The following is a 12,711-nucleotide window of genomic DNA, read 5'->3' as shown; positions in this document are numbered from 1 at the left end:
CTGAAAAAAAAAAAAAAAAAAAGTGAATGTACATCAAAAATTTGCCACAAGTAAAGCAGGCAAAGTAGGGATTCTATGCTTTGAATTAGAAAAATATCAAAAACAAAAAGAAAATAAGCCTGTCAGGTTCCTGAAGTCAGCATCGCCTCCATGAAGCCCTCCCAAGGCACCTAATGACCAATGTCATGTAACTGTGGGCTAGAGCGTCCTTCACATACCTTGGAGGGAGAAGGACACCCAAGAATCTTCCAGAGACTGAAGCTTGTGTCCAGAAAGTTTCAATCGGCAGGACTGGTCATGTTGGTGTGACAGACTGAGGAATAGGCAAACAGGTCAAAAACAACGTCTCTTTAAATACAACTGAGAGAGGTAGCAAAACATGATGCTCACCAGCCCCTACCACCACCACCACCAACACCACCACCACCACCAACACCACCACCACCACCAACACCACCACCACCAACACCACCACCACCACCACCAATACCACCACCACCACCATCACCACCAATACCACCACCACCACCACCAATACCACCACCACCACCACCACCACCAATACCACCACCACCACCATCACCACCAATACCACCATCACCACCATCACCACCACCACCACCACCAGTACCACCACCACCACCACCACCATCACCACCATCACCACCACCACCACCAATACCACCACCAACACCACCATCACCACCAACCACCATCACCACCATCACCACCACCACCACCAATACCACCAACAACACCACCACCATCACCACCACCAACACCACCACCACCACCACCATCACCACCAACACCACCACCACCATCACCACCACCACCACCACCACCACCACCACAACCACCACCACCACCATCACCACCATCACCACTACCACCACCAATACCACCACCAACACCACCACCGCCGCCACCACCACCACCACCACCACCACCATCACCACCATCACCACCAATACCACCACCAACAACACCACCACCATCACCACCAACACCACCACCACCACCACCATCACCACCAACACTACCACCACCACCACCACCAACACCACCACCACCACGAACACCACCACCACCAACACCACCACCACCACCACCACCACTAACACCACCACCACCACCAACACCACCACCACCACCACCACCACCACCACAACCACCACCACCACCACCATCATCACCACTACCACCACCAATACCACCACCACCAACACCACCACCGCCGCCACCACCACCACCACCACCACCAATACCACCACCACCACCAACACCACCATCATCACCACCACCAACACCACCACCACCACCACAACCACCACCACCACCACCATCACCACCATCACCATCATCACCACTACCACCACCAATACCACCACCACCAACACCACCACCGCCACCACCACCACCACCACCAATACCACCACCACCAACACCACCACCGCCGCCACCACCACCACCACCACCACCAATACCACCACCACCAACACCACCATCATCACCACCACCAACACCACCACCACCACCACAACCACCACCACCACCACCATCACCATCATCACCACTACCACCACCAATACCACCACCACCAACACCACCACCACCACCACCACCACCACCAATACCACCACCACCACCAACACCACCACTACCACCACCACCACCACCACCACCACCACCACCACCCTCCAAAAACAATGATCACAACTTCCAGAAAAATCATTTTTGGGGTGGAGTAGATGCAGAGGCTTACTAAAATAGCGACAACACATGCCTCCCAAAGCAAAAAATGAAGTACCAATAATCCCAGACTCAAACCCTATCTCGCAAGGGTGCCATCACTCCAGGAAGTGCCGCTAAAACGGCTTCAGTTCTGAGGACCAGGAGACATTTTCCACAAGCAAAGCGTATGCTCCATGTCCCACCCTCCATTCACATTCCACACACGGACAACCTACACCAATCTCACTTCTCTAAAGCTGGAACTGGTTCAAAAAAGTCTTGTACTTGAAAACCACTACTTCTCACACATGCAGAGTTAGGCATTCCTCCTACTGGCGAATGGATCAGTGAGCGGACCAGATAACGCCCATTGTCTGCTATTAGCCAGTCCCTCCCCTGCAGTCACAGCTTGTTGAGGAAGCAAGTCTGATCCCCCAAAGCCCCCAAGCACGATTTGGCATAAATAAAGCACATCTACATGGACAAGCGTTCTGCACATACCAGCCAGAGCAAGGCCACTTCCCCCAGGTCGGGGCTGCCTCCACGAGGCCCTGTTGAGAACCAGTGGGACATGGCTGGTTAGGGAATTGGACGGTCTGAGTCATAAACATGTATTCTGTGTGGCCAGACATCATTCATGTCCCAAGGAGTGGGTCTTGCCAGGATGGTCCTGAAGGAGGGGGACATGTGATTGAGGAATAGCTGCTGGCTGGGCTTGGGGGTCTTATTTTGGTAACTGAAACAGCGGCAGCCTGGAAGAGCTGGGGTAGGTGTAGTAACCAGCCAAGGAACTCTTCTTTCCCTGTGTTGGGAGAAAGGTCAGCCCACACACTGTCTCTTCCAAGGGGCTGGCATCCCTCCCTGAGGGGCCTGGCTAGGGTACCCAGGCTAGTGAACTGACACATCCGTGTCTGCCCCGGGCCCTCAGCTCTAGGTGCAGCTGACTCCCCAGGCCCTGCTGTGGGATGTGGCTGCAGCAGCCCTGCTCAGGACTTGTCCTTAATTGCATATGCCCCTAATTGGTTTCTTCTGCTTTTTTCACCTGCCCCCTCCCCACTTCCTCCTGGAATGGGCTTCCCTGATGGTACTTCCTCTGTGATTAACCATAAATCCTGTAAGCATAGAAGGAACATCCACCTTTTAGATGCAAAAAGTTGCTGGCCGGATGCAGTGGCTCACGCCTGTAATCCCAGCACTTTGGGAAGCCGAGGTGGACGGATCACCTGAGGTCAGGAGTTCGAAACCAGCCTGGCCAACATGGCAAAACCCCATCTCTACTAAAAATACAAAAATTAGCCAGGCTAATTTTTAATTGCAGGTGGTGGGTGCCTGCAATCCCAGCACTTTCGGAGGCTGAGGCGGGCAGATCACAAGGTCAGGAGAGCGAGACCATCCTGGCTAACACAGTGAAACCCCATCTCTACTAAAAATACAAAAAATTAGCCGGGTGTGGTGGCGGGCACCTGTAGTCCCAGCTACTCAGGAGGCTGAGGCAGGAGAATGGGATGAACCCGGGAGGCGGAGCTTGCAGTGAGTCGAGATTGCGCCACTGCACTCCAGCCTGGGCAACAGTGTGGGACTCCGTCTCAAAAAAAAAAAAAATCAGTTTGCCTCCCATGTAGTCATAAACATTCCCATCCTCCTCACGTATTTGCCATTTTCTTTTCCAGTGTATACCTATGTCCTCCCTATTCTTTAGAGTTTAAGCTTTGGCAATCAAGAGACAAGCTAGTGTATATTTTGACATTCTTCTAAAACTCTGAAAACTGTGTTACCCATGGTTTTGTTCATATTTCTTGGTCCATTTCTTAACAAGAAATTGGTGGTGTAGGACCAAACTTTTTATGTATAGATTTACCTTAGGAAACAGGATTATATGGTGATTCATTCAATAAAGTCTCAATTCTCAAAAGAAAAAACAAATAAAGGAAAACACTTGCCAGCTGTTCCACCATCTGCGCACATACCCTCTGCGAGGGGCTGACAGACACCCACACCGTGTTCCTGAACCTCACACCACGTACAGCAAGTCCTTCAAGGAGGCACTCAGTGCTTTAGGAGGTCCACTGTGGGGTATCTGCCACACACAGAGTGAACACATCACCGACAGCCTCCCTCCAACCATTCCTGGCCAGCTTCTGGGGTGCTGTCTCTCTTCCAGAGCCCAGGGTGTCCTCCTGCAAAGGAAACAGACGGCGAGGGTTAACACACAAGGATACGTACCATCAGAGATGCAAGGCTTCCTTGAGGCCCTCCTCTGACGTACCTGAGGTGATGGAGGCAACAGTGACCCTCTCCTGACATAAGCAGCAGTGAGAGCAGAATCCCCCCTCGATGGGAGACAAGGATCTGGTCGAAAGAGAACTGTCCATGTTGCGTCATCCAACAACTGTGCTTCTCCTTCCACAGGGGACTCAAAGCCAGTGTCCCCTCCAGAGGTCCTCAGGCTGAGGGTCCACCGGCCAAGTGGCACGTGTCATATACAGACTGTGGGGCCTGCCTTCTGCTCCCACAGCTGCACCTTCCCTGAAGTGGGCACCCCATCATTTAGAAGGGTGGCACTCAAATGAGTAAAACAGGTTGACTATGCAGGCCACAGCTTGGACAGCCTTTCTTGATGGAATGCCCTGACATGAAGACCGGTGCTGCTTCTCCAAAGTGTTTCTGCCACCGGGAAGTTCTCTGGAGGGAGGCCAGAGCCCAAAGGATGGGTGGAGCAGCTGCCCACTGTCTGAAGGGCACCTGCTGAGGCCAGCATGGTCCCAGTGTCACCAATGGACTGCCGTCAGCATCTCCTTCCAGAAGTGGGTTCTGACCTTTCCCGATGGCACATGATTCTCAAATAGAAGTGCACCATATTTTTCATCATAAATAAAGGGAAAAAACACAGATAACCTCTCCTCCAGTACCAAAGTGTAGCCCGGAGAGCAGTCCCACAGCCTCTAGTTCTGGCTGGCAGAGCTCCAGGAAGCCCTCCTGGGGGACAGGGATGCTGAGGTTCGGGGGACAGGGATGCTGAGGTTCAGAGGACCAGGTGGCCGTTTGGCTGACGCGTATGCTCTCTGGGCAACACCCATCTCTCACCCCAGAGAGCTGCTGACGCCACCAAAGCTCCCAGCTCAAACAGCCTTTCCCTTCAAGTGGGATTTGATACTGAAAAAAGAGTGGCCAAAAATGATTCGTCACAAATAAAATGAACACACTGGGGAAACCTCTTCTCTTCCAGGGCCCAAGGATGGACTGAATGTGGGGACTGGACACCCAGACAGCAGTGTCTTCGGGAAGGCATGTGTTCTGCCGTCAGCCATTGTTCACTGCTCCCGATTTGGGGCAGACACCAATGTCAGACACCGTCTCTCTGCTGTTGGTGATCAAGGAGCACATCTCTCAGAAGCAGAACTGGCACCTAGAAAGAGTGGGGCGGGGGCTGGGCGCACTGGCTCATGCCTGTAATCCCAGCACTTTGGGAGGCCAAGGTGGGCGTGGATCATGAGGTCAGGAGTTCAAGACCAGCCTGGCCAACATGGTGAAACCCCATCTCTGCTAAAAATACAAAAAATTAGCTGGGCCTGGTGGCGGGCGCCTGTAATCCCAGCTACTTGGAAGGCTGAGGCAAGAGAATCGCTTGAACCTGGGAGGCAGAGGTTACAGTGAGCCAAGATCGTGCCATTGCACTCCAGCCCAGGAGACAGTGCGAGACTCTGTGTCAAAAAAAAAAGAAAGAAAAAAAGAAAAGAAAAGTAAAGAAAGAGCGGGGCAGGGAGGATTAGGCTCCAGTAAATCACCACTCTGAGAAATCCCGTCTCCCAGAACCACAGGGACGCCTTCTGCCACAGTTGCTACCCCCACTCAATTCTTCTGTGGAGGTGCGGGTGGCAGTCCCCCAGATGGCATGTCCTCATGTCCCCTTCAGCCATCCCCTCAAGCCTCTGGAGAGAGCGGATGGGGGCAGGGGTCTTCATTGCTTATTTGTTTTTGTTGTTGTGGCAGCTGCTTCCTTTTTTAGTTTTTTCTTGGCTGCTATGATCTGAACTCTTCTCAAATGTTGGGGAATGCTTCTCAATGGAGCCTGGAAGTGCATCTCCCCAGCCTCCCTGGCAGCGGGAAACTGGCATGTGGTTGAGGCCTCACCAACTGTGCTTGTCCGAGAGGTGGGCGTGGACTGAGGACTGAGGACTGAGCATGGTCCCTGAGCCCACCAACACACAAAGTCACCGAGGGGCTGCCGGGACAAATCCTCCATGTACATACCAAGAGAGGTAGTGACACCAGGTCCCATGCTCAGGGTCCCATCAGGGATGGAGGCACTTCAAGGAGATATTTGATACCGAAAAAGAAGTGCACCATGTTTGTTTCGTCACATATAAAGCGAAAATAACATGGGCAACTTCTTTTCAGGTACCAGAGACGAGCACGTCTTCCCTGCCAGAGGCACACCTGGGCGTGAAGGGACACTGAGGGTCAGGGCGTGAGGGCAGGGCCGGGCAGACGCGGCCAATCAAACTTATGCTCAATTAAGCCTAAAAGCATCAGGTAAGTTGGCTCACCCCAGGGGAGGCGGGGGGCAAGCTGCGGAGGGCTGGGCTGACACTGAGCAGAGGCGGACAGTCATCACGGATAAAGCAAACCGATCCCAGACTCCCTCTACTTCGGGATCCCAGGAAGTCTTCATGGGCAGAGTTCAATAATCAGGGCAGACGGCTTTCGGAATGTTTACTATCAACCCTGCAAATGCTCATGGAGAGCATCACTTCAGAGAAAATGGGATGGTCCTGGACCCAAAAATAGAATCTCCTCCATGAGCCCATGGTTCCAGGAAGGAGATGGGGAAGACAAAGATATCGAATCAGGAGAAACAAACCACCAAGGCAGCCCCGGCTCTCGGTGGACCCATCTCTCTGTGCACCTTGCACGGTGCTGACCACCGCGCCTCCTCTCTAAAGTGCTCCGGGTTCCCTGGAGGCATGGCTTGGTTCTGAAACACTGACAGTTCAGTGTGAGTTGTGACAAATACAGCCAACCCACAGAGAGCCAAAGGACAGCAGGGGCCAGGAAAGGACAACGGCTTCCCCAAGTCCACATCACTTGCAGGGCAGCCTCCCAGAGAGAGGTGGATTCGAGGGAGAGTGAATCGGGGCAGAAGTTCTGGGGCCTACCATCCATCAGGCCTTCCAGAGAGGACCCAGTGACCCACTGCTGGACACAAAACACGGTAATTGTGCATCATTTGTCAACCATAAATTAAATCACTAAGACAAAGCTTTGAAAGCATAAGTCCATAAGAAAAGTCACCTTCCACCAAAACCCTGCCTTAAATAGGACACTGAAGATAGATAGGCAAACCGTGAGAAACACATCATTGAAAAAAATGCAGGCTTTCCCAGTCACACTGGAAAACACACTGTGGTATCATCTGTTTGTATTGCAAGTAAGATAAAATCTAACTCCAACTGGCTTAAACAAGTAAGGGATTTATAGACGTATATAACTAAAAAGTACAGAGACAGAGCAAGCTTCAGGCAGGGTTTGATCTAGGGACTCAAGTGATATCATCCAGGCTCTTCTCTAGGTCTCCAAGATGGCTTTCATGGTACAGACTCCCTCTTCTGTGTCTGTGTGGCACCAAGCCCTCTCCTCTCAGTCCTTAAATGGCTGTGGGACCTTCGAAGCTTACGTCAAAGTTCACTGTCTATTCCCAGCTGAATGGAATAGACAGTGTCTACTCTGGCAGCTATCACAGGAAAGGGAGAAACAGTTTCTTTCCCAGAAGCTGCAGCAAGCATCTCCTTGCCTATCACTGGCCCAGTGGGGTCATGGGCCTATTCCGGAAGCAATTGCAGTGGCAAAGAAGAAGAGATCAAGAGATTTGCTTAAGCCTGGGCTGGTGGAGGAAGTGGGGCAGGGTCAATGCAATCAAAGCACACGGCGGGAAGAGGGGAGCTTTCATAAAAAAAAAAAAAAAAAAAAACAAGGAGAAATTTAGGAAGGAGAAAAGACATGGGGTAGGGAGGTCCTGATCAGCGTCCACTACAGGGGCCCATGTGCCTTCCCTGAAGTTGCACCCAAACCAAGACGTCTTCAAGGCAGAATAGGATACTGAAGAAGAAGTGCACCGCGAATGTTTCGTCACAAATAAAGCGAAAAAAACACGGGCAACTTCTCATTAAGTACCGCACGTCAGCGCCGTTGACAACACTGCTTCTCCGCGGCTGGTATCACTTCTGCGGGCTTCCTGAGAGCACATGGGTCCTGATGCGCACCGGGAAACCGGTGACAAAGATATGGCCGTGCATACAACCCCCTCAAGACCTGGGAGACATCTAACAGGTCTGCCCCCTCTGCACAGGTGGCATTGTGTCCTGGAGCTGCTTGTGGGCACGATGTGTTCAATTCCTCAATAACAAAAAGTCTCCTCCAGTAGCACAGAATATGACAATGGCACAGAAACACTGATTTTGCATCCTAAAAGTCCTCCTGAGGATACATGAGGAGGGACCAGGAGAGTCACAATAACTCCCCAGATAAGATGGATGAGATCTACCACCCACCCTTTAGGGACAAACAGCAAAGTGTCTGCCCTGATGGAGCCTCTGAGCCAAGGGAGTCGTCATAGAATGGGTAGCGCAAGGGATTTTTTAACATTTGCCTCAAACAGATGGAATGACCAGGGGTCCTGGCACAGCGTCACCACTGTCGATCAGCCTGAGCCCGAGAAGAGCCCCCGGGGCGGACCGGAAGCTGCGGGTTAGGGAGGGATGAATGAGCAATGAATAAAACCCAAGTTCTCAGGTGGTCCACGTGGACAACTGACTTGGTGGTGGCAAATCCTCACCAGTTCGTGCATTCACACCTCACCACAACCCCCTCCCGGGTGGAGTGGGCCTCCCCGCCCCTTGCCTTGGGTTCAGCCGTGTAATTGTTCTGGTCAATGATCTGTGGGTAGAAATACAGCAGTTCCCAGCCTTGGCCTTAAGGAGTTTCTGTGTTTCTAATTACTTTCTTGTGCCTCTGCCGTAGCCATGGGAACATACCAAGGCGGGGGTGAGAGCTGTGGGTCCCAACTTCAGCCCTCAGAGCAGGCCTTCTCTCCACAAGCCATCCTAGGTATGGGAGGGAGACTGAGGATGAACGGACCAAGACACACACCCAAAATAGAATGTCTGCTCTCAGACAAGATGTCCACTCCCATACCTCTCCATGGACCTGACGCCAACAGCCCTCCCCTGAAGCGCGTGTCACAGCCGGGACACATCTTCCGCAGAGTCTGACACTGAGGGCATCCAGGGCATCTGGGGCCTCGTAAGGCAAGCAGAGCTGAACAACAGACAGAGATGAGCAACGGCAACAAAGCCCTTTCCCCAAGCATGGACTGAACGCTGCCCACGAAGCGGCTGGATTCTGAGTGGTCCCAACACAGGAAGGGCTCATCTCAATCACGCTGCCAGCTCCTCAGTCCCCCATCCACGACTCACCAGGAGTGTTGCTGACACCAGTGGCCCTGCCGGAATCTAGCTTCATGTCCAGGAAGTCCTCCTATGGAAAAAAGATGGACCATGTAGCATTCATCAAACACATGGCAAGCTTTGTCAGACAGCCTCTCTTCATGTAGCACAGAACAAAGTGGCCCTCACTACCACAGCTGTCCCAACACCTGCCCTGTCCTGCACACACACAACACGCCTCAAACCCTTCCGAGGATAAACCACACCCCTGTACCAGGTCACACACACACCTCCTGCAGTCAGCATGTGGTGTGGGGTGGGACTTTCCCTGATGGGGCACTGAAGCCCAGGCCTCTGCAATCCTGGCATTGTCTGTGGCCAGGCTATCAGCCCTCCTGGGCAGGATTTGAAACCAAAAGAGAGATTATTCACTGATGATTGCTTATATTGATTTTAAGGAGGTAGGAGGAGGGGCCCCCAAAGGGAAACCCCTCCTAAAATCCTGCAGAGTCCCACGGGCCCCACGTCCTCCCACTTCTTCTCCGAAGTTGCCATGTGCACCAAGATGTCATCCCACAGATGGACCGGGCGCTGGTGGATAGTCAAACGGGTGACCTACATCGTAAATGAAGTGCACGTCACCGGTCTACCATCCCCTCAGCTACCCTGGAGAGCAGATGGCACCATCGTCCCTTCAATGACGTTGCTAGCGTGTCCAGAAGGCCATCCAAGCAAGATCTCACACTGAAGAGGCGCCACCCACCGTGAGTCAACAAATAGACAAACACCACAATGAGCAACCTCCTTCAACCACAGAAGCACAGGCCCTTCTCCAAACTCAGCTTCCCCTCCTAGGGGCCCTCCATGGCTGGGGCCTGAGAGCCACACCCCCATGACACATGGCACGCCGTCAGCCTCGCTTGCGCCTACCGAGAGTGGAGCCGGCAACGTCCCTCCCTGAAGGCTGCATCAGGAACAGGAAGTGCCTCCAGGGTGGGATTTGATACTAAAAAAGAGGTTTCCCGTGTATGTTTCATCATAAATAAAGAGAAGACAACACGGACAACCTCTCCTTCGAGTATCGAAGATGAGCACTGATCAAAAAACAAACAAAAAAAATCAAAACAAAACTGCCGAATCTTCGCCGATGTTGGTGTCACCTCCAGGAAGATTCCCCGAATCTACATGGCACTGGGTAGACCAGACGTCAGATGGCTTCTATTTGCGTGTCCCAGGTTGCTTTTGGGAAGTCAGCCAAAAGCTCTTTAAGCCTTCACAATGAAAAGAGGTTGCCCGTGAAACATTTTCTGCCAATACAGAGAACACTTTAGGTACAACCTCTTTCCAGGTATTGGAGCTTTCCTGACAGTGGAACCAGGGTTTCCTTGTGGAAGTCCAGGCCACGGGAAGTGCCCCTAGTCATAATGGTTTGCATCCCAAAGTCAGTGCGTCAAGAGAGTTCATGAGTAAATCTCGAATTCTGTGGTCAAGAAGCAGGTGGCTGGGTCTGCAGTTAGCCGGTGCCCAGGCCCCTGTGTGGCATTGGCCATGGATCCAAGCAGTCTTCCAGGCAAGGTGTGATTCTAAAAACATACATGGTACCGAGGAAGTTGTAAGCAAAGTGAGTGCCTGCTACACATGTCTAGGGAGGGAGGGTCGGGGAAGCCAGGAGCACTGCCAGGCCACCTTCCTCCAGGTCAAATCCCACTAAATGCCTTCTGCTGCCTTCAATCCAATTCAGCAGAATTAAGAAATACAAACGAATTTCATTTCCTGATGTGAGCTCCCCAAATGTTTTAGCCAATTCTGGGCCGGATTTTCTGTTTGCTATAAAACTCCTTTGACAATAATTGTTTTCATTGTGGGGGGAATACTGTTATCTCCAGACTCTTTTGCATTTCAACAGAGAGTTAGATCAATCTTGACAGGGCTGGAGAGAATCAGGGGTCAGAAAACTTCAGGTTTCCTCTTACAAAGTTTTAAAATTGTGCCCTCTTTTCCCCCGAAGGTGGACCCAGGAGCAGAGGGCTGAGAAGAAAATCCCAGGGCCAGGCTACAGCTCTGCACCCTTGCCACCTGTCCTTTGACCCCTCCGTAGCCAGCAGAGCACCCAATCTACATGGACCCAGCAGCTGCCTACCCTGGATACCCCGGAGGCAACAGCATACTGCCTGCTGTCACATGGCCTTGACACACTCTCTCTGCCCTCTCTTTATGAGGGCTCTTTTCGGCTGGAAGGAACGGTGTTTGGGTATCAGCTAATAGGAAGGATTGGTGGCGGAGGTCATTGGTGCTACCTCATATGTTCTCTCTGGTTATAAAAAGCAGGGTTGACATGGAAATACCTGGCCCTCCTCCAGAACCCGAGGCCCTCCTCCCTCACAGTCCCATCCCCAAATGCCACAGATGAGCCGAGGACCCCCAGTCACAGCTAAGTGCCATCAAAACAAATGCAGCACCAGCAAAACCTACTTCTGTGCCTTGGCTTTAGAGCTGGCAGGGAGCCTTTTCCTTCCCCAGAGGCTGGCATCACCTCCAGGAAGTCCTCCTGGAAAGGATCGGGCACCAAGCATTACTGCCAGACAGGACGCTTAGAACAGGGGAAGCACCCATCTCGGCCCACTCACCCTGGCCTGGGCCTGACAACTGTCTTATCCGGAAGCCTTCCAAACTGGTGTTTGATACTGAAGAGTGGTCCACAGAAATGATTTATATAAAAGAAACAGATATGCCAAAGGAAACCTCTCCTTGAGCACCCCAAAGAAGGACCATCTGCAGAAACACAACCCTGAGGGTAGGTCAGATGTGCTGGTCAGTGGAGCAGGTGTGTTCCTGGGGAGGTACATGCCCCATGGTGGACCATCCACTCCCTTCCCCTGGATCAGGGCTGATGACAATGCCCTCCCTTCAAGCTGGCATGACATCGAGGATTCCTCCAGATTTAAAGTAAGTCAACTCCACAATTCCTGTTAGAAATAAACAGGTCTCAACCTGGGCCAATTCCAGGGCCCCCAAGGTCTCCTCTTGACCTCAGAATCAGCTTTTCTTCCCCAAGGTGTCATTATATCCAGGACATCCTTTCAGAATAAACTGCAGGCTAGGGGCAGGCGTGCAGGACACCTGCACTATCTGTCCAGGGCATGATTCCCATCAAACTGGCATTCCCCTGCTGTGGGCTGGGCTCATTCAAGCCCATCACTGAGTGTGGCAAGGACGAGGCATCCCCCTACAGCAGGGTCAGATGCCGAAAGAGCCTGAATTACACACACGATCCGTTGGGAGCACAACGAAGGCAACCACAGACAACTCACCTGCATGTTCCGTGACACTGTCGTGGTGACACTGTCTTCCCCCAGGCTGCCATCACATTGAAAAGTCCTCCTAAGAAGGGATAAGACATTGAGGGTTAGTGCAATCGGTGGCAAAATTCAGAAACATGGGGCACGCTTAGTGGTCAGCCATTTGCTCGTGTCTACTTATTTATTGTCCACAGCACCCCTTCCCTGAAGCTGAGGTCTGGACCAGAAGGCCTCCA

General features: G+C 52.2%; 1 long non-coding RNA gene and 3 other non-coding genes across 8 annotated transcripts in view; all 4 read right to left on the bottom strand.

The window, feature by feature from the left end:
* The window catches only part of LOC112205398 (uncharacterized), a 29,390-nt gene extending 28,968 nt beyond the window's left edge, over positions 1–422 (bottom strand). For 4 of the 5 annotated variants that reach the window (XR_008539151.2, XR_008539153.2, XR_008539155.2 and 1 more), the window contains exon 1: positions 219–422. This is a non-coding gene — a long non-coding RNA (uncharacterized LOC112205398). The remainder of the gene's footprint in view (positions 1–218) is intronic. The other variant, XR_008539154.2, reaches the window with a different exon arrangement.
* Positions 423–6,056: 5,634 nt separating this feature from the next.
* Positions 6,057–6,137, bottom strand: MIR495 (microRNA mir-495). Its single transcript, NR_035823.1, has one exon. It is a non-coding gene; the product is annotated as a microRNA mir-495 (primary transcript).
* A 1,689-nt stretch (positions 6,138–7,826) lies between these two features.
* On the bottom strand, positions 7,827–7,903 carry MIR543 (microRNA mir-543). Its single transcript, NR_035875.1, has one exon. It is a non-coding gene; the product is annotated as a microRNA mir-543 (primary transcript).
* A 2,275-nt stretch (positions 7,904–10,178) lies between these two features.
* Positions 10,179–10,258, bottom strand: MIR494 (microRNA mir-494). Its single transcript, NR_035822.1, has one exon. It is a non-coding gene; the product is annotated as a microRNA mir-494 (primary transcript).
* Between the last annotated feature and the right edge of the window lie 2,453 nt (positions 10,259–12,711).

Source organism: Pan troglodytes, chromosome 15, assembly GCF_028858775.2.
Source record: "Pan troglodytes isolate AG18354 chromosome 15, NHGRI_mPanTro3-v2.0_pri, whole genome shotgun sequence".
Taxonomy (NCBI): domain Eukaryota; kingdom Metazoa; phylum Chordata; class Mammalia; order Primates; family Hominidae; genus Pan; species Pan troglodytes.
Note: the sequence above shows the minus strand (reverse complement) of the source record. Positions and strands in the feature narration are given on the sequence as shown.